The sequence below is a fragment of the Felis catus genome, chromosome E1, assembly GCF_018350175.1.
Source record: "Felis catus isolate Fca126 chromosome E1, F.catus_Fca126_mat1.0, whole genome shotgun sequence".
Classification (NCBI taxonomy): domain Eukaryota; kingdom Metazoa; phylum Chordata; class Mammalia; order Carnivora; family Felidae; genus Felis; species Felis catus.
The window spans coordinates 49425504-49451453 of NC_058381.1; positions in this window are offsets into that span (position 1 = coordinate 49425504).

The following is a 25950-nucleotide window of genomic DNA, read 5'->3' on the forward strand; positions in this document are numbered from 1 at the left end:
TTTGCTCCCCAAAGGGCATTTGGCAAAGTCCGGGGACATTTTGGGGTCATTAAGCCGCGGAGGGAGGGGGAGGGGGAGGGGGAGGGAGTACCAGTGGGCATCTGTCAGGTGGAGGCCAAGGTCGCTGCTAAACGTGCGACAGGGCCCGGGACAGGGCCCCCAACACAGAATGACCCAGCCCCAGCGTCGGACACGGTGCAGGGCTGAGAAATTGCCCCAGCTGATGGGAACAGGGGGGCCCCGGAAACGCTGGTCTCCATTGTACCCCAGCCCCCACCCCCGCCCCCAATCAGGCTGGGGCGGTCTGTCCTTTGCGTGGCTTCTTGCCGTTCACGTAGGGCTCCCCCCAGAGTTTCGGACCCGCTTCTCGTTTGGGGTTGAAGCCTCTGTACCCTTCTGTGAAAGCACGCTGCCTGGCTTCGTTCTGGGTTGTGCAGACAGTGGACTGGGTTTTACAGTTAGTGCCCTTGAAAGCCCTGTAAACGGCGATCACCGCCACTAGAGGGGCTGGGGCCTGCCAGATCAGTAGGGTTGACTTCACAGGATGGCTAGGACGCAAATACCCTCCAGGGTTCATCTAGCCGCCGAGTTGCCCAAGCCTCTGCCAGGCTGCGGAAATGTCAGCCAAGAACAAAACCAGAGTTCAAACAGGCACGAGGTCGCTCCCGGGAACACCTCTGAGCTTGTGCGGGCGGGCCCTTCCCTGCAGGCCAGCACCTGCTCCGTGCCGGGCAGAACGGGGAAAGCGACAGCTCGGGGACCCCAGGCTCCCTCCTTCACCTGATTACCTGCTGCCACTTTTAGGTCTAGGGGATTTGAATCGGCCCGGCTTAACACCAGAACTTACCCCTCGCGGGCCCAGAAAGGGGCTGCCTTCGTCTGGAAGGGGGCTCGGAGGTCATGCCCTATCTGCTCGCCATACAGCAGGATCCTCCCTCCAAGGCCAGTTGCATAATTTGTGAGGTGTCCTGTTCAACAAAGAATTTCAAGATGGCAACAGCGAGAGCCTTCAACCATGCCCGGGGCTCTACGTGAGACGCCCTTGTTGCTGAACAGGTTGCACACCCATGAAACTGGCCTGCTCCCAAGTCATTCTGTGGTCCACGACCCGGTGACCCTCTGTCCCGGTTTCCTACTGCTACCCCCGTATCATTGGTAAGAGTTTCCCTTTCATGCTCAACACCATCCTGGTTTGGACAAAAAATTGTACGGTTCCCTCCTAATTATACGATCCCCTCCTAGATAATCGTTCCCTCATCTTATTTATTTATAACGTTACACAAAGTCTAGCCGCTCCGTAATGTTATTTGGGGGACAAAGTGGGAGTAATGCTTTGCACTGACGGTCAAGGTTCCCTCAGCACCTGTTCACATGCTCACCTCACCTCACCTCACCCTGACGACTAGATCTGCAGGACGAATGGCTGATAAGCAACAGAGCCACAGGATCCAAGCCTGTGTGTCTGTGTTCCAATAAAACTTTATTTATACAAATAGGCAGCAGGCCGGATTTGGCTCACAATCCATAGTTTGCCAATCCTTGGTCTGCCGCGTAAACGTCTTTCCATGCCGGCTATTAAAAGGTAATGTTCAAAAAGGTAACATTGTGACAGTCAAGCAAATATAAATGGACACATCAAAGGTTCTATTTAACTCCTTAATTAACGAGGGAACTCCGCTAAGACGTTACAACCTGTTCCAAGGAGAACATACGTAGGTGATCAGAGGCGCGGAAACGCATTTGTTAATACAAGCAAATGGGTTAATCTCTTTAGGCAATAAAGTGTCGTACTCGGTATCATCTTTTCTGTAGGATGGACAACAAATAGGGCAGTAAAGTGCCGTGGTTCAAAACATTGGCCTTGAGTCAGGCCAATCTGGACTTCCATCCCGGCTCTGCCCCCTGCTGGCTGTGCCACCTTGAACCTGCTACCTCCCCTCAACGGGTCTCGATGTCCTCAGCTCCAAAATGGAGGTGGCAATGACGGTAACTAATGGTAACACGTGCTATTCTTTGGATCCCCCGAGAAAGCCCACGTAAAGGCCTAAGGGCAAAGTCAGACCAAAGGGACCCTCAATAAATATTAGCTCTTGATATTATCACCAACAGGGTACCTGCTCCAGACAGTGGTCCCTCTCAGGGGACCGACCTTTCCCTCCACCCCACTCCCCTGGCAGAATGTTCTATTCCTTTGGTAGGGGGACCACTGGCTAACCACCCTTATTCCCTCTCCATCCTCAGCGGATCTGTTTTGGGTTTAGAAGGACAGAGACAAGAATGTTGGCCTGTTGCGCCCAGCGGAAGACACACACCCAAACCACCCCTGGTTTATGCCGGGGTTTTGGTTCTTGGCATCCATTTTTTTTTTTTTAATGTAAAATTCTATTTGATGTTAAAATAGGTTTTTACTCATTCCCATTGCCCAGCCTGAATTATTGAAAGAAAAAAAAAAATAGAAGTCAGGGTACATTTGGAAAAGCTTAACGTTCAAGGACTTTGAGGAAAACAGTCCAGGTTAAGAAGTGTCGTCAAGGAGGAACTGTGCGGACCTACCTCCAAGAACGCGTAACGTCTTTTTCCACCTTTTTATCGCTGGGGCAGTCGATGGAGGCCGCCCACATCCTTGAAAAGTGCGTTCCCTTGAGGGTATTAAATAATTTCTCTCCAATTTTATTTTACTGTCTTTATCAGTTTGACTAATTCGTTCTATATAAGTAAAATATTTCAGCCCAGCCCCCTTGGCCTGGCCACAAAATCCAGATCAGGAGATCGGAAAACCATACACATTGGGTTGCTCTGGGGCACAAGGGCTCAGAGCTTCAAATGCAAGGGTCCCATCACCGCTTGGCTGCCTTTCTTGTCCTCTCCAGTGTTGCTCGGAATCTTTACCATCATCTCCAAGCCCAGCCTGGCCCCCCTTCTGGCCCCTGACACTCCTTCCCCTGGTTCTTTGACCAAAAAAACCTGGGTTATTGGGCTGACATCTCTCAAAGTCTTGCCTTCACACCAACATCTTTACCTAAATCTTGACTTGCCCTCCTCTCTTTTCTTCCAGCATCGGAGGAAGGCACTTATCCCATCCTCCGAGTTCTGAATCAACCCCTGCCTGAGCGCCCAGGGTCCTAAGATATCATATAAAAAACACCCGGGCCTTTTACCATCTTTTTTTTTTTTTTAATTTTTTTTTTTTCAACGTTTCTTTATTTTTGGGACAGCGAGAGACAGAGCATGAACGGGGGAGGGGCAGAGAGAGAGGGAGACACAGAATCGGAAACAGGCTCCAGGCTCTGAGCCATCAGCCCAGAGCCTGACGCGGGGCTCAAACTCACGGACCGCGAGATCGTGACCTGGCTGAAGTCGGACGCTTAACCGACTGCGCCACCCAGGCGCCCCTTACCATCTTAAAATAACAACAGCCTAACCCTCCAGACTCCAAACCCTCTCTCCATCCCTTCCCTGCCAAGCTTCTGGAAAAGAGTTGTCTCCAGCCACCACTGCTTTGTCCCCTCCCATTCACTCCTCAAGAGCTGCCCTTATCTCTTGCCCTTATCTCTCCAGACGCCTCGCAGTCTTGGAGCGTTGATCTCTCCTTAAAACCTTTTCCCCTTCCTGGGGCGCCTTGGGTGGCCCAGTCGGTTAAGCCTCTGACTTTGGCTCAGGTCGTGATCTTGTGGTTTGTGAGTTCAAGCCCCACCCTGGGATCTGTGCTGACGGCTCAGAGCCTGCTTCCGTTTCTGTCTCTCTCTCCTTCCCCCTCCCCGTCCCCCACTTGTTCTTTCTCTCTCTCAAAAATTAAAAAAAAAAAAAAGGTTTCCCTTCCCGTGGCTCCCAGGACACCTGTCCCTCCTGGGTTTCTTTGTACTGGTTAAGTGTTGTCTTCCGGGAGTTTATACTTGGGTCTGTTTCTCGTGGATAAACTCTTCCCAGGCCATGGCATCCAATCCCAGAGGTGCTTGAGCGCTGCCATGGATACCCCGGGATGATTCTGGTCCCCGGTCTCTGCCTCGATTCCTGCAGCGGAGGGATTTGCTCTGCTTTCTGGAAACCACGCGGTTCAGACCTCTCGGCCTCCCCCTCGCACATGCCCCGCATCCCCCTCACGGACCGTGTCTCCGGGCGCATTCTGCCCCAATCCCTGCCTTCCTCCCCACCCCCCCACCATACAGCCCTGGCTCCAGAGGCCGCGAGCCTCACCGGGACGATTCCACAGCTCCCCATCAGTTCTGTTTGCCCGCAGACTTGCCCGCAGCCAACCCATCAGAGGGAAGTGAACATCCGTCCACTTTGGAGACCCCTCCGGCCCGCCGGGTTGCGTGGCTGGTCTCCTTTTGTACCCATGTTGGCCTTCCCAGAATCACCAGCCTTGCCTCCCTGACTCCCTTCATTTCTCTCTGCTTCCAGTTCACGTGAACATTCTTTCTTCTCAGCCCCGATAGCTGGCACAGCCCACAGTCTCTCTACCCAGCCCCCTCCCCCCCCCCCCCAAGGCCTCCTCTTCCTGGAAGCCTTCTCAGCTCCTCTCCTGGCTCCCGGAGCTGGCTGAGCATTTCTTAACCACCGCATTCACCGCAGGGCTTCGTGCTCTCTTTCCGCCTTCCCAGAATGTGTGTTCCTGGAAGGCCGGGGACTCATTCTGTCTCCATAATCCCAGGGCATTCTAGTAGCAGGCCAAACAAACAAAAAGCAAACAAATGCTGTTGATTGAATGAATTCAGGTGGCGGCAGGCTTACAATTTTACACATGTGGCTTGAGTAGTACAGGATAAAAGGTGACGACGTGGGCCTTAAGCGGCTTCTGGCTCTGCTGTCTTGGGACAACCTCTTGTTTGTATCTCTGGCCTCCTTTGTGTCCAGGTCGAGCAACAAAGTTTGTGACTTCTTTCTGGCAGGTTCCCGTGGCTTGGGGTGGGGTGGGGGGGGGGGCGGATTTGAAGTTCGAGCATAACCACCCCGAAGTTGTGTGAGCCCCCGTGAGTCACCCAACCTCTCTGAGCTGTTCTCGTCTATCCGTAAAACGCTCCCTAAGAACAGCTCCTCAAGATATCGGGAGTCTCAGATGTAAAACTAAACGTAAGCTGTGTGTTGTTAACTGTCAGTTATAATTTGGGGTACGAAATGGGGGCAGGGCAGGTGTCTTTCCAAGAGACCTCACTGAGGAACCAAGGAGTTCCATGAGAAATGTAATATTAATTTGTTTAATATTAATGTTTCTCCCTTCAGGCCAATGTTCTCCTAAACCTTCCTAGAGCGTGGGTTTCCGCATGATATTTCTGCATGATAACTCCCTTTGTGTCCCCGCTTTCCTGGGATACTGCATCGTCAAGGCAGGTGTCAATAGAGCTTCTTATTTGGATGATACATGACGTTGATATTTAGGCACCAGGTAATAATGCTGTTACTTCCTGTTCTGTCGTGATGGGGGAAGAATCGCGAAGGGGAGTCGTATTCAGGGGACAGGGCTGGGTTGTGGAGTAGTGGACTTCCCTTGGCGTTGATTTCCAGCATTCATTTACCTCCTCCCAAAGATGGGAACCCACTTTTTCGGGAGAAACTCTCATCTCGGTTCTCAATCTGGGGATGGAGTTGACTTTACTACCTGTTCTAAGTACAGGCATGTGACCCAGCTCAATCAGAGCATCATGTCCCTCTTGCTACTGGGCTGGGCTTATGACCTGATTAGGGCCAGTGGGTCTTGATGAGTCTTTTGCTGGGACTCTTCGGGAAAGGCGTTTGCTGGGCTCAAACCTGGAAGGACACAGGCTGGAAATTTGCCATCGCATCTCTACGTGAAGCTTGAGAATGAAATAAACATGAAGTAGAACAGAGAGACTGAGTCCAGGTAGCATCTTTTAAACTCCTGCATCAAACCATACCTGAAGCTAGAGCATCGCATAACATTTCAGTTGTCTGAGCCAATACGTTTTCTCTAAACGTATTCTGCTCGATAGGTTTCTGCTAAAGTCGGTGTAAATTGGGTTCTCTGTCATCTGAACTGAGACACAGAGAGTGTTCCGATCCATGGTACAATGAGACATATGAAGCTGGCCAGGGGGATTGTGGCTTGCTGACCTCCCTGGTCTTTATGGAGGAACGCATCATGACAGGGTCTGTGCAGATTCAAGCACTGGTCACCTCCAAGATTATTTAAAGAGAGAGGTGGGCTTAGGAGACTGCTGGGGGACTCTTTTGACCCTGAGGTCCCAGAAGTCTACGAAACCACTCAAAGATGGTAATTTCATACCTCCAATATAATGCTGCAAAAATCTCATCTGGATATGGGTCAACTGCCAGCAAAAACTTAAACACTGGCTCCACTTTGGTGTCAAATTGAAATTCTCTGCTTTCATCTTCCCCAGCAGTTCCTTCTGTTTTTCATTTCTCCTCATTTCTTTCTTTGGGCTTTTGATCTGTTTTCTATTGTTATCGTTCAGGCATTTCATGCCGGAACTTTCCAAGTCCGTGTAATCCAACCATAACAACATCTGGGATCCGTGGTCGTGTATTAATGTCAGCTCGTCTTGATGCATCGGGACTGGGCGCTTTGCTGGATTATTCTATACCTTTGTTCCATGAAGCTGATTTTCCTCCAAGCCTTAGCCCCAGGATTTTCCAAAGAACTTTCCAAGGTGGGCAGGATATAAAAGAGCTCTTTGGGGAATTCGCTTTACTATCTTGTCTTACTTCTTCGCCACCGCCGGTGGTCTTCACGCCCTTTGCCTCTGATGATTGGCTCCTTGGGATCATGCTTTGGACCCTGGGATGTTATTTCAAGGCACCCAGGACTTGGGTTAGGGGAGTCAGACCTGGCTCGAATGACAGTGGACAAGTTACCTAAGTTCTCTGAATTCCGGTGCCTCTGCAGTAAAATGGGGTTGATGGTTTTGAAGTGTGGGGTTGGGGTAAGGGTGACATTCAACGCAATACCTTATAAAAAGCCAAGATGACAATCACGACCGTTTTCTGGGCCAGGACACTTCATTAGACAGGTTGCTGATGTCATGCCATCTAGGCCCAGGAAACATTAGTATTCCCATTTGACAGATGAGGAACTGAGGCTTGGGGAAGTCAATCCTGAGGTTTGCTTCTCTTCTGTCCCCCGTGCTGTCTGACACATGGTGAGACACACAGATGTCACTTCCAGCAGAGGAATGGATGCGACACCAGTCTCTCCTCTCTCCCCACCAAAGTTGCTGTGGCTTTTTCGATGATGCTGTCAGCACCTGTACTAGGAAACAGCAGCTGGTCACAAAGTCCCCAGACCGTCTTCATACCTGTGATAAAGGAGACTCTGCGAGGAACAGAACCCAAAGTCAAACTAGGGGAAGACGTGTGTCTTACGTAAAGGACAGGTCCAGGGCCAGATCTGGTGTCTGCCCAGCCGGCTGTGAGACTCAGGGAGTGTCCTGAGACGGCGGGGCGGCTCTGTCTGCCTCTCCTGGCCCCTCTGTGTCTCTGTCCTCTCCCTGTCACCTCTTAATGGTGGCGAGATGCTCCTGGCAGTGCTGGCCTTTCCCATTGTGCCGGCAAAAGCCCCGGGAGGCCTCGATGGCTGATCTGGATCACGTGCCCCTCTCCAGGGCACTCAGCGTGGCCAGGCCCGGGGGGCCCTGGATGGAGTTATCCTCACCCAACTGCGTTGACATCGGCAGGGCGGGGACTGTGGGGGTCAAGGACCCACCTTCTCTGTCAGCTTTCTGATTCTGTGCTCTGAGCTCAGTTCCCAACTCTGATGCCACTATCCACGGTGGTCTCATCCCATACAACAGCCTTGATATCACAGGTTTGGGGACATTTTGTGTATATATGTAGGGATCAAAAGACAAAGAGGGAGAATATTTATCTGTTTTATACACACACACACACACACACACATATACATACATTATATATATTAAATAGACATGACAAAATATATAACAATGAAAAAAATGTCTATCCATATATGACCCCAAATAATCCCTTATTCCACCAGTAACGACATCACGCCCTGGGACACAAACGCTGATCCAAGTTCATCCTTTTTCCAGCTGGGGAAACTGGGCCCAGCAAAGCCAAGCCGTCTACGTGAGGGCAAATCGAAAGCGATAGAAATGGGACAAGAAGGCCGATCCCAGCTTGTCCTCTGCTTTGTAAAGATTCTCCCAAGTATCACGACATGGGGGCCCGCCCCTACCAGCCGTGTGTCCTCGGGCCCTCTGCTTTCCTTCTCTGTGCCTCTGTGAGGCCGCTTGCAACATGGGGACCAGGATCGTATTTACTTCACAGAACTGTTGTGAAATGGATTAATATTTATGAACCACTTAGGGCAGCACCTGGCCCGTCATGTTCATTATATGCATTTGTTAACTAGACAGGACGTCCCTTGCAGGGACAGTAAATATAGGCTTGTGGCCCATACTCCAGATTCCCCGGGGGAGAGGAATTCAGATCATTTTTTCCTGCGAACCTCACTTTTGTTCATAGGTACAGCCGGAAAAGCCACAGGTAACACAATGGGGACGGATATCACTTTACACAAAATCGACACGCGTAAGAATTTCAGAAACGCCGCCTTCGTTTCTGACTAATCTTCTAAGCTCCTCTGCAGCCCAGACAGTCCGTCGAGCTAATAACACCAAACACAACTGGAAATGTTCTACGGGGCTTCATTTCAAGATATCACGAGATGAATTTTTTTTTTTCCTTAAAAGAAAAAGTTCCCTTACTTTATCTGTTGGGTAAGTTTGTGAGAACTCCTGCCCACCCAAGGGCCATTTTAAAAGCAAAGACACTGTGGGGCACCCGGGTGGCTCAGTCGGTTAAGCGTCTGACTTCAGCTCAGGTCATGATCTCATGGTTCGTGAGTTCAAGCCCCGCGTCGGGCTCTGTGCTGATGGCTCGGAGCCTGGAGCCTGCTTCGGATTCTGTGTCTCCCTTTCTCTACCCCTTCCCCTCTCATGCTCTGTCTCTCAAAGATGAATAAACGTTAAAAAAAAAACAAACGGGCCCCTGGGTGGCTCAGTCGGTTGAGCGTCCGACTTCGGCTCAGGTCATGATCTCGCGGTCCGTGAGTTCGAGCCCCACATCGGGCTCTGTGCTGACAGCTCGGAGCCTGGAGCCCGCTTCGGATTCTGTGTCTCCCTCTCTCTCTGTCCCTCCCCCGCTTGTGCTCTCTCTCTCTCTCAAAAATAAAGATTAAAAGAAATTTTAAAGCAACGACGTTGCAAATGTGCCATGTGACCGACCATTAACAGCCTGTCTTGTGTAGCGCGTTCTCCTTTCTAGATGTTTCAGCACTCGAAGCTTTATCTTTCCATTCAAGTTCCAACAGAAAGAGCGATATGCCGTGCCTAGAGAGGTCCCTTTATGGGGAAGCGATCATTTGGGCAGGAGCTCGGTTGAATTCTACTTCAAGTGAGCAGACGCCCCCCCCTTTCACTCCCCCCCCCCCAAATCAATGGTTCTCAGACTGTGGGGTAGCAGTTTTGCCCCCCGGGGGATGCCAGGTAGTGTTTGGAGACATTACTGGTTGTCACAACTGAGGTGGGGCTACTACTGTCTTCTAGAAGGTTGAGGCCAGGGAAGCTTCTCTCCATCCTACAAGGCACAGGACAGTCCCCGCGACGGAGAATGAGTCGCGGCACCTGTCAACAGCGCCCGGGCAGAGACGCCCTGCCTTAAATCAACAGCGGCAATGACAATAGCAGCACCATGTTGCAAAACTGAAGAGGGAAACAGCATATTTCAAGCGGCGTCTCGGGATCTGCAGGCCCCGGGGAACGTGGGCGAACCTACTGACGTACACGTGATGTGCGGAAACACAGAATATTTGTCTTCCTTGAAGCAGATTCTTGCTAGTCTATCCTGGATTAGCCTAATTTGATTTACCTTTGGGCTTGAAAACAATGAGTGCCCTTCTTAAGGAACTGTTGTTTATAACTACATCTCCTTGCTAATTAATTCTGGCCTCTCCTCGGTGAGCCTCTCTGTAGGTGGGATTTGTCCGTCTTCTCATGGATGGAGGACACCTGCCAAGAGAGGAAAGGCTAAGAGCCGTCATTGTGATTCTGAGCCTCCCAGTTTCAAACCCCTTTGGGTCCAGTGCCAGCCCTGGCAAAACCCCCTGTTCCCTGAACAATGCTGTTAAAAAAATCCCAAGGCAGCTGCTCAGAAGACAAGTCCGAGATGGCGGAGAGGGACAGGGGGGCTCCCGCTGGCTTCCCGTCCGCTGTGTTTTGATCAAAGCCCTGGTTCTCGGTCCCTTCTGTGTGCAGCCAGATGAAAGGCATTGTTGGGCACCTGTTTGCAAAGAAGTGGTGTTTCCTCACAGGACGGCTCACCCACGCCTGGGACCGACCGCTCAGTAGGGACGAGACTGACAAGTCCACCCACAAGTTCAGGGACCCATCCTGGTGAGTCAACCATGGGTGAGTGTCGGGTCCCGCTGAGGGACTAGACCGTACCCTTGGGTGTCGTTGACAGGACTGGGGCCACGCAGGATGAAAGGGAGGAAGGGCACAAAAGAGAAGAAAGGAGGTGATGCCACGTGGGTGGTTGGGTGGGCTCAGCAGAGAAGCAGACTGGCTGGGCCCCGAGATTGGAGCCTTCCCTCGATCAGCCACAGACCAGCGAGACCAGGCTCCGTGCCCTCTGGGGTCTGAATCCCATCTTTGGTAGAAATCCCTTGAATTCTCCGCTTGCCTTCCTCAGGGTCCTGACCTGTGCTCTTCTCTGAGGCTGGGAGCCTCGACTTGCTGTTTGGACCTTGGACGAGCTCTATCCTTAGCTCTCAGGGACCAGGACCCAGGGCTGCCTGCATAAGGGGGACAAGGGCTGGTTCTGTCTCTGGATGGTGAGGCCTCTGAGGGTTCTGCCAGCTGTTTCTGACACGGGGCAGTCATGCCCCTGTCTGGGGAGCTGGAAGATTCCCTTATATGCCATTCTGCGAAAGAGGCAGGAAGCCCCTCCTTGCGCGGGTCTGGGGTTGGAGTCCCCCTTTCACAGTCACAGCCACTGCCTTCATTAGGATGCATCGAAAGAGCTCAAGGACATTTTCATCCACCCCTAACGCGTGAAAGAAGCCAGGGCCATAACCCCACGAATCAGTCATATACATTATTTACATTTCTCCATTTTTCATCTGTAAAAATATAAGTTTTTATGTAGCCATAATTGTGGAGCATAAATATTTCATTCAGCGTTATTTCCTGTATATTTTCCAACATTCTACCTAGTGACCATATTTATTGCTTTTGCATTCGCCTCATAGACCACTGAGTTAATCACACTGAAATTTACCTCGTCACTCTTCCACATCCGACATTTCTTTTGCCTTTCAAGTCTTACTATTACAAAGAGGTAACAAACATCTGTATACAACTAGCACTTTTCTCCTCCTCCTCCTTCTTCTTCTTCTTCTTCTTCTTCTTCTTCTCCTTCTCCTTCTCCTCCTGCTCCTCCTCCTCCTTCTTCTGAATTATTTCCCTCAAGTAACTTTCTGGGAGTGGGATTACCGGATCAAAGGAGAGGAACATTTTTATGGTTCCTGATATATGTGGCCAAATTATTTTCCAAAACAGGTGTATCAGTTTTCATAGCCAGAGAGATGTAGGCGTATGTTGCAATGGGGGTGGGGGCAGGATTTAAAATTTTCAAGACAGACTTTATTTGCGGTTGTTGTTTTTTCTTCCTCCTGCCCGTAATGGGGGATTTTCAGCCCTGTGGCAATCCTCTGGAAGTGCTTCAGGTGGTTTTCAGTTACAAATGCTACGTTTTTACATTCTTGTCGCCTGTTATTAGAAGATCCGAATGTGGGCATGGGGGGTGGAGAGGGGGCACTCACTAAGAGATAATGGGATGGGAGCTGGGGTTCGATGATGGATTAAAGATGGGTAGGGCAGGGGCGCCTGGGTGGCTCAGTCGGTTAAGCGGCTGACTTCGGCTCAGGTCACGATCTCACAGGTCGTGAGTTCGAGCCCCACATCGGGCTCTGTGCTGACAGCTCGGAGCCTGGAGCCTGCTTCCAATTCTGTGTCTTTCTTTCTCTCTTCCCCTCTCCCACTCATGCTCTGTCTCTGTCTCTCTCTCAAAAATAAATAAACATTAAAAAAAAATTTTAAATATTGGGTAGGGCAAAACGTGGAGGTCAAAACTCATGGGTCTTTGGGTGGGATGCCTGGATGCTGGTACCTTGCAGAAGACTGGGACTAGAGGAGGAACCCACCGGGGTAGAAGTGAGTCATGATGGGAATCACAACTATGGTGGAAGTAAAGGGAAACACGTGGATCGTGGAACGCGATTCGGAACGCCGTGGTTTCAAATCCTATTTCTACCACTCAGAGGCTGTGTGAACTCCGCAAATATTTCATATCTCTGATTCTCAGTTTTCCTTATTTGAAAAACAGACAGAAGTACGTACTTCATGGGATTGTTGTGAGGATTACATGAGATGGTGTATGTAAAACGCTCAGCTCTGCGCCTATCATTTAGCAAGAACATGATGTGGGGTAACTACATTATGCTACTGTCAATAGGTTGCACTGAATAACGAGGTGTTTTTCTATTAATGCTTTTCCAAGATGTGAGAAACGAGTATTCCCTGGGAGAATAAGAGTTGTTTTTTTGTTGGTCGGTTGGTTTAAAATTTGGACTATTATTTGCTGCTGTGTTAGAAATCCTGCCTTCACCATTGGTGCATTCAGCTGTGGGTAGACCAACCTAGGTCTCACCAAGGTTGCGGGATGGCTAATTTTTTTAAAGCGAAGGTTCATGTCCAAGTTCTGCATAACTTAAATGGCACATTGAATGTCAAGCACGCAGTACGGTGCATTACTTACTGGTCGCTAAGCCAGTTCTAGCTATTAGTAATATTATCATTTCTTCCATTAAAGTGGCAGTGGAGAAGCAGGGACAACTCATGCTTGAAAAACTGATTCTACAGACTTTTTGAAATTGGTTCACCTTCCTGGTTACGTGTGAATTAAGCCAAGACCAAAAACATTTGGTATGTGTGGAATCCTACTTCAGCTGATGGTTGAAAGTGGCATCCGTGAGTGTTTGTTTTCAATTACAATGACTACTTTAGGATGAAAATGGTTATCGGGGCTTTTTGACGCCCTGCTCTCTAGATTGGCATGGATACAGGAGCAAAGGATTGGGACGGCACCCTGAAATGTTCATGGTACCCTTCGATACAAACAAACGGGGGCGCTTTCTCATCTCTACTCGGAGAGGCGTGAATTCTCACACTACGGTTCAGTTCTTGCGCTATGATTTCCTTTCATTCTTTTTTTAAGCTGAAGTATAGTTGACACACCATATGACATGGCTTTCAGATGTGCAACTCGGTGACTCCACAACTCTATACATTATGCTGTGCTCACCACAAGCACAGCCACCATCAGGCACCCTACAGAGCTATTACAATAACCAGATCATCAGTTCTTAATATCAGCGCCGGCCAACAAGGCAGCCATCGAGAGTGTGTTCACGAGAACCCACCCAGGTGGGTTTTGCCCAAATATTTCCACCTGCTTTGCCACACCCGCCCAACAGCCTAGCCACTGGATAATCAGGTGTCGGGCAAGAAGCCCCCACCGACTCTGGCGGTTGGAGGGAAAACAGAAATCTACTGGAAGATGCATTTTAAGAGGGAAACAGTAAGCGATTTAGTCAAAGCCGATAGGAACTGTTTTGGGTTCCTTCCCCGCCACGCTGTTTCCGCCTCTGTTCCTCTCACCCCAGATTCCAATGAGAACAGATATAAGGACCCAAGGCCAGTTAAATTTTCAGAACAGAAGTCTCCTTTGGAACTAGGCTGGAGTCACCACCATCCATTTCTCCTTTGGATGGGACTTATGTCGAGGACTTGAAGGGTTTGCTGCGGGAAAGGCATCAGCCGAATGCGTGCGCAGCTGCTATAACGTTATTAGCCACGCTCCTAATTAATCCCCCGGAATCCCAGGCATTTTTCCTTCTGTCCTTGGCTCAAATGAAGGTGTGTTAACAACTCCTTGCCGCTGAGTTCCTAAATGAGCCCCACACCCTCTTCCAGAGCTGCTATAATTTTATCGAAATGGGACCCATTCCCTTTGATCTCTTCTGGTTCTTAAATCCAGCAGTATGTTCGAACATCAATAGAAATGGGGTTTCAAGCTTCCTCTTTCATTATCTTTCTCAAAGATAAAAAATAAAAGAGCAAAAGGGAAAAAATATCCTAAGCTTTGTAGATGAGGCAATATTTTTATAGTAATTTCTTTATCCGATTTAATCGGATCAACAAAAGGTGTTTGGAAATATAGGCCTGCTCTCATCTCTCCATTTTGAAGGTGGCTTTTCTTAAAAGTAAATAAAAACAGCAAACAACTACCACCACCCTCTGCAAACACTGGAGGCTTCCTGCGTGGTCCGTGACTGTGGGTGAGGGGAGGTTTCTGTGTGTTCTCAAGCTCTGGGGGTCTTGAGGTGAGTCTGAGAGCTTTGTGATCAAGGATGAGATTCAAGCCTTCCAATGAACTATCCCAGTTTTCAAAAAGGAACTTTGTGTTCTTGGCAGGGTGGGGAGAGTAGACTTCTAGATTAGAATAATTAAATATCTGACCCACGACTCCCCAAATGCCTGTGGCTTCTTGGGCTTTGATGTGGGCAGCTTACTGTAGAATGGAAAAGTACAGCTTCTTCTCAAGGCCATCAGCATCTGGGAGTGAGGAAGGCTAACAGTGAAGAACTCCAGGGTCTCTGGCTTGCAAACAAACAGACAGGACCCCAGCCAGAGTATCTGGGCAGTAGGAATGTGAGCACGCACGACACATGCAGACATAACTCTTACGCTTGGCCAGTGGTTCATATCTCTGCCACCCTCCATAGCCTTCTTCTGAACCCCACCGTCACTCACTCCATCCACCCTCATTGGCCTTTTCCAGTTTCTCCTTCTCGCCGTCTCCCTCCCATCAAAAGTCTTTGGAAAGGGCCATTCTCTCTGCCCAGAATGTTTTCATCTCCTCTCTCTTTATATATTTAACCCCTATTCCTTCTTTATCCCTTCTTATCCCTCTCTGCCCAACAGTGTATCAGTCAGGGTAGGCTAGGCTAAGGTGTGGTAACAAACAGCCTTTGAAACTCAATGGCTTAACACGACAAAGGTCTGTTTCCTACCACCACTAAAGTCTGCTGTGTCTCTCAGCTCTCCCAGGTGACTCATCGAAGCAACCACTCGGAGATCCAGAATCTTCCCATCATCTGGCTCCGCCATCTTGGAGATGGCCAAGTGACAGTGTAGAAGATTGCATGTAGGATATTTGCTGGAAATGGCTTCCCTCATTCTGCCTTTGTGCCATTGGCCAAAACCTAGTCACGTGGACCCGCCAGATGCAAGAAAGGTCAGGAAATGTGATCTTCTTATGTGCCCAGGAGGAAAATGGAAGTCTGATGACCACATAGCATTGTTTCTGCTGCAAGTGTCATTTCCTCGGTAAGCCTTTGTTACCTCCCTGATGGGATCACATCTCCCAAGTTTGAAGCACCTATTTACTCTGGTTGCTACAACTGCAACGTTACATTAGTTTGTGATGATCTGGTGAAAGTCGATCCCCTTGAATGTATTGTAAACCCCATGAGGGCAGGGTCCTGTCATGGCCTGCCTGGGGCACAGCAAGTGCTCAGTTAATATTTTTTTAATGAGGGAATTGGTCCATCCAACTGGCCACTCCTTAGGACAATGGTAGGCAGAGCCCAGGACCCCACTGCAGATACAGCCTCTGCCTCTGGCACGTTGGGGTCTATGCTAGAAACCAGATGTTTACACAGCCATCTTTTATTAAATGGATTTTGTGCTGGGCCTGATTTTTGGAATCACTCCTGAATCCACGTCCCACGAAGGTGTTTCTGATTGGCTGAGCCTAAGTCACATGACCTTGTTGCATCGAAGGATGGAGCCTAGGATACGGTTTGGCATGATGTCAGGAAGGCATGGAAGGCTTCTAGACTTCAGAGACTCCTGGAGTGACCCCCGATTGCACTAAGGGCATGCCAATGTTTCTTTGGTTCTCTTTTTCAAAGTATGATGAGAGTTTCAAAGTTTTCAATGTTTGATGAAACATGGGACCATAGAGCTAAAGATGGCGAAAATATATTTAAAAGAAATCGGATTCTAAACACAAATTGTTTCCACCTTTCATGTTATTTTTTCACTAATTCGCTTGGTTTTTTCTCTCTTGAACTTAGCCAGATAGCAGTAAAACCCTTGAGGAGCAGATGGCAGTGGGGGAAGGGCTCAGGCTAGCTCCAGCCCCACCCCCCCTTCCACCAGCCCCCAAGGCTTGGGTCTCAGCTGCTTCTGCCTGGACTCGGGCCCTCTGTTTCCATCAGGCGAGGTGATGGTCTGAACCAGGCCCCTTGATCATTGGCGGGGCGCTGGGAGCTGGGAACCTAGCAGCACAAAGCTTCCCCTTCAGCCTGCCTGGCAAAGCACACTTTCAGGAATGCCATGCATGCTGGCTGTCAGCCCCGGGCATCTTCCAAAGGACACTCAGTGAGCGGGGGCAGGGGGAGCACCAGTGGCACTGCATTGACAAAGACTTGGCGTCTTTGCTGACCTGCAGAAGACAGAGTGTGTGGCTGAGCAGACCCGGGGCCGAGGGTAAGTGAGGAGAAGGAGGCTTAGAATCTGAGTCTTGAGTCTGGCTCTAGGCCAGTGTCAAAGTTGCCCTTCAGACCAGATCCATGTGAAAGGGAACAGATCTTGCTGGAACAGGTTACATCCAAGAGTTGGGGTCAGGAATGACAAAGAACAGATGGTCCAAGCCGCTCCCCCCACCCCCCACCCCCGATTAGCCTGCAAAATCTGGAAGAGAGGCAGAAGAATCTCACCATAAGAAGATCATAGATTTCACAGCAGCCAGAGACTGTGGCCTTGAACTGCAGAAATGTGGATTTATTTCTTCCAATCAGTCTCGTTTGGATCTATTCATAATGCTCCTGGGAGGTTCCTTCTCTTTCCTTTCTCCCGTATCAGTTAGGAAAGGCTAGTTTTTGCTGCAGTAACAAAAATCCTTCAAATCTCAGCAGCTGTCTGTGGCTCACTCACCGCGTGTGTCCATCACGGGTCGGCAGGTGTTCTGTGGCAGGCTGACACAGCAGCCACCGTCATGAACATTCCCAGCATTGTAGCAGAGGGAAGAGAGAGCCCTGAAGGGTCTCTCGCTGGCAATTAAATGCTCCAGCATGGAAGCAACACCACTTTTTCTTGGATTCATTGGCGAGAACTACCTACCGGCTCCCACCCACAGTAGGCGGGCCCGAAAGTACAATCTTAGATGTGCAAGAATTGGAAACACAGGGTAGAAAACCCTGAAGACTACTCACTACGCTTTCTCTTCCTCGACCTCCAAAACAGGTCACTTTTGACCACTCTGGCCTCTTCACAGGGTCCTAGTCCATGAAGGAAGCTCGGGGTCAGGTCCTTTGGGCTTCAGGTTTATCTCTCACTTCCAGCCCTCAGTATCCGTGGAAGAGGACGTCTGTGGAGAGAGAGGGAGAAAGGAGAGGGTGAGGGAGAAAGAAAATCTTATCTTGACGCATACATAAAGTTTTCTCTTGGTGTGTCTGTCTCTGGCCCAGGATGAGGGACAGCATTGCTCTCCACGGCACGCTGTATGACGGGGTACAAGTCTACCCGGGTGTAGATTCGAAAACTACATGCCAACGGTTCTCAGAGGGTGATCACTGGGCCAGCATCATCGGCACCATCTAGGAACTTGTTAGAGATGTGACTTCTTGGGTCCCTTCCCAGACTTATTGAATTGACATCTCCGGGGCTGGTTGTCCAAGGATGAACTCACTCAAGTTTAAGAGCCACTGGTATACGCCATTGATTTCTGTGTGGCCTTGAACAAGTACCCGAATCCCTCGGAGTCTCAGCCTTCGTATCTGCAAAATCAGAATAGGCGCCCCCACACGGTAAGGTCGGTGGCTCTTGGTACAGAGAATCTGATACAGAGTAGGGTCTCTTTGAGTGGTTTTTTGTTCCCCCTTCTTTACCTCCCTGTGGCAAATTGTTCTTTCCCGAAAGAGCTACACCAGCATCTCCCATCCCACGTGTTCTTTATATACTGTGACAATCCTCCCCTTGAGCGGTGGGGTCCACATACTCTCCCTCAAACCTGGGAAGACCTTTGTGATGGCCTCAACCAATTGAATATGGCAGAGGTGATGTCCGGTGACTTCTGAAGTGAAAGCACGAAAATGCATGCATGTCCCCCTTGCTCTCTTTGGGCTTTTCTTAATTTTTTTTTAACGTTTATTTATTTTTGAGACAGAGCATGAACAGGGGAGGGGCAGAGAGAGAAGGAGACACAGAATCCGAAACAGGCTCCAGGCTCTGAGCTGTCAGCACGGAGCCCGACTTGGGGCTCGAACTCACGGACCGTGAGATCATGACCTGAGCCGAAGTCAGACGCTTAACCGACCAAGCCACCCAGGCGCCCCTCTTTGGGCTTTTCGAAACCTAGCCACGTGCTGTGAGAAAGCCCAGACTCGCCATGTGGAAAGGCCACATAGAGAGGCCATGTGTAGGCCAACAGCCCCGCTGATAACTGATATCAACCATCAGATGTGTGAGGGACGACGCGTGCAGACGATCCCAGCCCCTGCTGGATGTGCCACTGCGTCGTCTTCCCTCCGAGGCACCCGACGTTGTGAAACAGAGAGAACTACCCTCACTGTGTCCAAGTTGCTGCCCAGAGAAACTGTCAGGATAACATAGTGGTTGTTTTACCCCAGTATGTTTTGGGCGGTTTGTTTTCCATGGGTAGAAAATGTGCCCCCTTCGTGTTGACCTGGGATTTCAGCCACGCTGGCCTAGGGCATCTGAGACTGGAGGGGCAGAAGCCAGTGACAGTGGGCTGGAGATGTGGACAAAAGGCCAAGTCCCACCAACCCTGTCCTTGCAGGAACCCCCTGAGGCCATAGAATTCTGAAGAGTATACAGTAAGGACTCGAGATGGAAGAGAATGTTCAGCTGCCGTTCACCAAGAGGCGGTCTCTCCTGGAGTTTCCACCAGGCTGGCCCCTAGTGTTTGCCCGGCTCAGAACCCTCCCCACCACAGGCCCAAATAGCTAGACATTCAAAGCAATCAAGCCAAAACACTGCGAAGTGAGCCGCATCGTCTCATCATGACATATATAAGTTCAGGATGACCTGGAAGGCCAGGTTCAGGTTCTAGGTCCCTAGGAATTTCTTGTTGGAAGGTGGTGACATCTGAGGATCCAGCTCCTAGCTCGTGACCTGCCTCCCTTCAGTCTCCGCCCTCAGCATCATCCCACATGATCTCAGGGTCCTCGCTGGTAAACTGAGGCTCTGCACACTATCCCCTTCTCAGCATGCAATGAGAATTAAAAGCAACGAACGTGCGCTGGCTTGTAGTCATTGCTCAATAAATAGGAATAATAATAACAGTATTTTGATGTTAAATATTTTAGGTGCTATCATTTGGAAGAAGACTTTGATCTATTTTGTAGAGCTCCAGGGTATATAATTAAGAACCAGTGGTTGGAAGTTATAAGAAAGCAGATTTTGTCTCAGCCTAGAAAGATCTTTCGACAATAACATTCTGAAAATGGGTTGAAGTCCTTTGGGAAGTAGAAAGGTGCCAGAAGTGAACTGGATTAGGCGGCCTTAAAAGTTTACTTCTAACTCTAACTCTGTGTGAGATCATCTTTCGACTTTGGATGTGTGCTTGGGTTTTATCTTTGGGATTCAAGCATCACCCTGATGGTTAACCTTCAGTGTTCAGGAACCATGTGCCCACAATTTACACATCAGACCGCACATTTAAGTAGAAGCCCCATAAAGCTCTTTGAAAGAGTCAACTTAGCATCCTTTGCGGTTATAATAGGACTATTCTATTCAAGCTACTAACGTCCAACTAGCTCAGCAAAAAGAGAGACTTTCCTGGAAGAATACTGAGGAGTAATATGAAGTCCAAAGAACAGTAAGAGAGACAGAGAGAAGAGGAGGGGCTCAGGACCGCCTGGAACCAGGAACTGAGACTTTGTTGAGATATCTCTACCCCGCACCTTCCCGTCTTGCCTCCACCAGTCCCCCTCTCCTCTCATGGGCTTTGTCCATACAGTGGACCACATGTAGCCCAGCCACCCTGCTCCACGGGCTCATACACACAACTTCAGCCACCAGAGACCTGGCTCTCTTTCCGGGCTGAGTCTCACATTTCTTAGGAACATAGTGTGATTGGCCCAGGCCAGCCCAGGCACCTGCTTTTGACCAATCGCGTGTGACATAAAATGGTTTCTTCTGTGACAGTGTGGGAGGGAAGTGATGAGCGTGGAGGGGACAGACTGGGGAAGCCGGACTGGGCAGGTGCACATACTGTCCAGTCGACAGATGTTGGCCCTCTCTGCTTGGCTTTTGGCCTTGTTGGTTGAGACTGGTGGAGTGTGTTCTTGAACTTGGCTGGACTCTCACTGCCTCTCAGCTGGGGAACTCTGTTAGGAGTTACATGTCCTCCTAAACATGCTTCCCAAGATGAAAGCTGCTTCTGGACCATCCTCTAACTTACTGCTCTGATAGGCCTGTCTTTCTGACCGGTGTCCAATGGGTGTCCAAGAGTCAGGCAGTGTCCCATCATCCCACTCGGTGGCCAAAACACTGCTGTAATCCAGACATGTGGACGGAAGGGGTCAGGGTTGAGGCTAGGATTTTCCTAATATGGCAGGACTTTATTCTCACGGAAAAGTTTAAATCCCAGTCGTGCCATTTGAAGACTCAGAATTCTCTGGGAGGTCTTTGGAAGGAGGTCTTGGGTGAGGTCAGGCCTCAGCGGAGCTTGCTAGGATATGGGATTGTGTTCACATCCTTGTAGTTTGGAATCTGTCTGGAATACTCCACACACACACTATAAAGGTATAAAGGTATAAATATATATATGCATATGTATATGCACATACATATACTATTAAAACATATACTTACATACACACATGTACACACATATATGTGGGTGTGTGTGTAGATATGTATTTTTTTTTTTTTTTTTGAGAGACAGAGAGAGAGAGAGAGAGTGACTGAGGGCAGGGGAGAGAGAGAGAGAAAGAATCTTAAGCAGGCTCAGTGCTCAATATAGAACCCAACGTGGGGCTCGATCTCACAGCCCTGGAATCATGACCTGAGCCGAAATCAAGAGTCAGACGCTCCACTGACTGAGCCACCCAGGTGCCCCCATATTTCTTTTTTTTAATTATGATGCTCTTGTTTTTAATCACGATGCCCTTTTCACACTTCTTTTGTCCTCCCCTGCAGGTTGGCAGTCCTTACCTTTCAATCACGTACTGTTTTCTTCATGGTGGATCGCAGCCTACCTAGGACCCAAACAAGACACGTGGGTGGGGTGGGCAGTGGGAGTGGGGTGTCATTTGCCTTCCGCAGACCAGGGGATGTTTTCACGGTGGGGCATATCCCAGCGTCTAAGAGTGCCTCTGGGCTAGCCCTTTCTCTTGGGGAAGGAAGGAGGGGCTGTATTCTTCTGCCTGGGGGCTCACTCACTGTGTCCTTGGGGCTCTGACCACTCAATCCTCCAGGGAAGGTGGAAGGAACAAAGAAAGGGGAGGGGGGAGGGTCAGCAATTTCCCCCTTTCCCACTCCTCCCTCTGGGTCAGAAGCATCTTCCCCACAAAGCTTCCCCCCACCCTGACCTCCCCCTCCTGGTGCTCACCTGTGTTCACCCCAGCAGGGGGCTCTCCTGGGTTTCATGGCGGCTGAAATTTCTATACATTGGGGGAGATCTTCTTTAAGAAAAAGAATCCAAATTATGAATGTAGAATTAGGTATAAAACCGCATATTTAATAAGAAGGATTGAATAAATTGCAAAAATTACAAACTTTTACAAGCTGGCAAATACTACACGTTTACATTAAATAACTCCCACCTTTATATTTTATTCCTACATGTTTTGATTATATATTCTTTTTTAAAGGTTATTTATTTTGAGAGAAAGAGAGAGAGGACACATGCAGGGGAGGAGCAGAGAGAGAGGGAGAGAGAGAATCTCAAGCAGGCTCCACGTTGTCAGGACAGAGATGGATGCAGGGCTCGAACTCACAAACCACGAGATCATGGCTCGAGCCGAAACCAAGGGTCGGACACTTAACGGAATGAGCCACCCAGGTGGCCCGTGATCGCATATTCTTGAATTGCCTCTTTATAGGACGATGATTTTGCAATGTTATTTTCCATAGGAAATTAGAAAGATAATGAAATCCTTCCCATTAGCAGGTTGAGATGTGTTTATCATTTAATGTTGGGACACTTCAAGTACGCGACCTCACATACTTGAGGTTTGTGGTCCTGCTACAAGTTTGTGCCATCCAGACTCAGGATTCTGATTCATCCTGCTTTATGTAATTTCCATCAAAAAATAAAACAAATGGGGCGCCTCGGGGGCTCAGTCTTTTGAGCGTCCAACTTCGGCTCAGGTCATGATCTCACACTCCGTGAGTTCGAGCCCCGTGTCGGGCTCTGTGCTGACAGCTCGGAGCCTGGAGCCTGCTTCGGATTCTGTGTCTCCCTCTCTCTCTGCCCCTCCCCTGCTCACCCTCTATCTCTGTCTCTCTCAAAAATAAATAAATATAAGAAAAATATATATACTGGAATTTAAATTTTTTGTAATGCTTAACACTAAAAATGTGTGTAAGTTAATAAATAAAAGAAAAGAATGTACGTTTATAATTGTATAGGCTACATCATCGGGTTATTCCCATCAGGAGGTAAGAGGATTTTTGTTTTGACCAGACATTAATGAGGATCAGAGTTTCTGCTTCAACTGTACGTGGCCGATGGCTGGATGGATTTCCCCTAGGCTGGCTTCTGGCTCCGCACATTTCAAATCTTGTTTGTCGTCCACTGTCCACAATTTCTGGGCTCATCACGCTGAGTGGATTAGCGCATTGGCTGTAGGCTTCTTCCTGGAGACCACTGCTCCACTATAATGCCTACTGTTGACTTCCTTACCTGTGGACGTGACTGTGAGTGACATAAATACATCTCATGGAACCCAAACTAAAAGCATCCCCCATTCAGGTTCTTGGCTGGGTCCCCCAGAATGCCAAGGCCACTCCAATGCTAGTGGACACGGGGCACAGTGAAACAGAGGGCGAGTCAGACTGGAAAGAGGCCGTGGCCTTACAATTACCATTCAGACACCTTTGTGAATTTTACAAAATGTTTGATCCCGTGAACACAGAACTAGGGCCCCTCCCAGGTGGGTTGATGGGCCCAGAAGCCCAGCTTCACGCTAAAGCTGCCACCATAGCTCTTCACACCAGAAGTACCGGTCGTCTGGCAGTTTGATCGGGACAGGGCCTGAGCCTTGCCCGTGCGTAGGTCTACCAATGGTGTGTTAGTAAATCAGGCTTTCAAAAAAAAAAAAAAAAAGGCATACGTAATAATCAAGGGTACCAACATAAAGAACGCGTCACGCACAATTAAATAAAATACAAATTTTTTGAATTGTACATTCCATACGGCCAACTGATGCTTTTCATAGATTTCTGTCACGCTCTTAACGTCTGCAGCCAACCCATGACTGTGGGTGAAGAAAGATAGTCCTGACGTGCACGTTGACTGGTATTTTCACTTACTGATGTGACAAGGAAGGTGAGAGGGAAGTGACGTAGATGCATGTAGAATTTCCTCGTTAGTCAGCGATGGGAGGGATGCCTTTCCTGAATTGGATAATGGTTTTCAAAGCGGGCTCCACGCTGAAAGCAGTGAGCCCGGTTCGGGGCTCGAACTCATGAACGGTGAGATCATGACCTGAGCCAAAGGCAAACGCTGAACCGACTGAGCCACCCAAGCGCCCGAGGTTTCTCTGTACGGTATTCACCATGGAAAAAGTGACGTAAATGACACACTATTAGCATCATCAACGCTTTCCCTCTCTCTTCCTTAAGTGCGGATGGTCCAGAGGACAACAAATCAAGCCTTGGCCTGCAACGCTTGTCAGTTTCCTCGGTGTACCTGCTCTGACCGGGGCTGATTTCAGGTGACCAGCGTGAACATCACTGAACAGGAAATCGGGGAGTGACACCCAAGAGCACACCACACGATGCCATTTCCACCTTACGGATACTACAGGTGTAATTAACCCAACGAGCACGGATAACAGTAAAACGTAGCGACGTTTTGAATTTTCACCGCTTCTGTTTTCAACGTAGTTTATTTAACGTTACACCGATATCATTGAATTTTAAATAACGGCTTTGTTTCACAGCTGGTTTACAAAATTCCCTACAGTTTCACCACAGGCACTCGTGAGCCTCGCCAGCCCCAGCCGGGGTGTCTCTAGCGCTTCGCGAGAGGCATGGACAGATGTGGGTCTCGGGAATGAATGCTTTCACAATGACTTGTCTCTGACTCTCTGAGGGCCTGGGCCAGTCACTCGCCCTCCTTTGTCTCTCCATCTCAGCCAAGAGGCTATTAATGCCTACTTCATAGAGGTGTTGGGAGTTAATTAAGGTTCGCTAAGTGCTTTGAAATCCACGGATGAAAGGCCCAGTGGGGGAGAACTTTATTATTATTCCATGTATCATCTTAAGAAGTGTAGGGTGATGATAGCCACCTGGCACTTTTCATCTTCAAAGTGTTCTCCAGACGTTATAGCCAATTAAACGTCACTGTTCCCTGCCCCCGTGAGTGGGTGTCCTCTAGAGAGGGAACCACGTGGTGAGTGGGTGACTCTTTCACCCTTGGCCACCAGGGAGTGGGGGTCAGGGTGAGGATCTCAGGTCTTCCAGCTGCGGTCTGCCCCTTGGGCTCTGCTTCCTCCCACCCAGCCCCCCCATCCTCTCTACAGCGGTGTGGTAGTGAAGCCTGCCCAAGCCCCGAGATCTGGAAAGCCCTTTGCTTCTTCCGTGATGCGTGTGATGCTACTCATCAAACGTTGTCCATTCTACGATGCATTTTTCCTCTCTCACGTTTGAACATCCCTGAAATCTGTAGGCACCTTCCAGTTGACGAAGGATCACAGTTTGGTCGGAAGTACATGCAATAAACACAGAAAATAATAGATAGGGGTGTGGTCATAATAGCTGCCGTCAGCAATTGTCGACATACGATACTGTTACACGTTCTAGAACTCACAGCTTTGCGGTTTATTTCCCACTCATTTTTAGAAGAAACTCTTTTCCCCAGACCCTTATTATAAGTAACATATGGTCACTATATGAGGTGGAAAACGAGATAATTCAGGTAAAGAAAAGGCAGCAAAAATCCTAAATCTCAAATTTTTGCTGTTGTAATGTCATGGTGACAGAAATGACACACTCTTAACCTTGACCTGAATAAATTATTAACCTTTTTTCGGTCACTTCCTTCAATCGAGAGAGTCAAGAGAACAATAAATCAAGCCGTGGTCTGGAATGTTTGCCGATTTCCTTGATGTGAATACCCAGAGATCAATGCCAGCAGCATATTACTGTATTTCCTTCCTGTTTTCTCTTTTTATTATTGGGAACATTTCTCTCCTCTGGTTATAAAAAGTAAGTTATGTCTATTGTAGAAAATCAGAAAATATAAAGCCCAGCGTAATATAAAATACAGGTCGCCATTAATCCTATCGCTCAGAGTGGCCACTGTTAAACTTGTAGTAAGTATTCTATTTCTATATTGCATAAGTAAGTCGTGTTAATTACAGAAAACAGACAAAAAGAAGAAAAATCTACATCAAGCTTTCTGAGGAGTTTCCTTCTACCAATGATTTATATTTGCCTTTATTTCTATCTGGAAATATCGGTATCTATATTTATATCTATAAACACACAAAACGTGTGTTTATAGACATGACGTGTATATAATTTTTCTCGAGTTTTCAATTTAACTCACATGCTGTTCAGAACTAGTATTTACCAGCATGAATCATACATACCGACAGTCCCCAACTTACGACGGTTTTTCAACTTT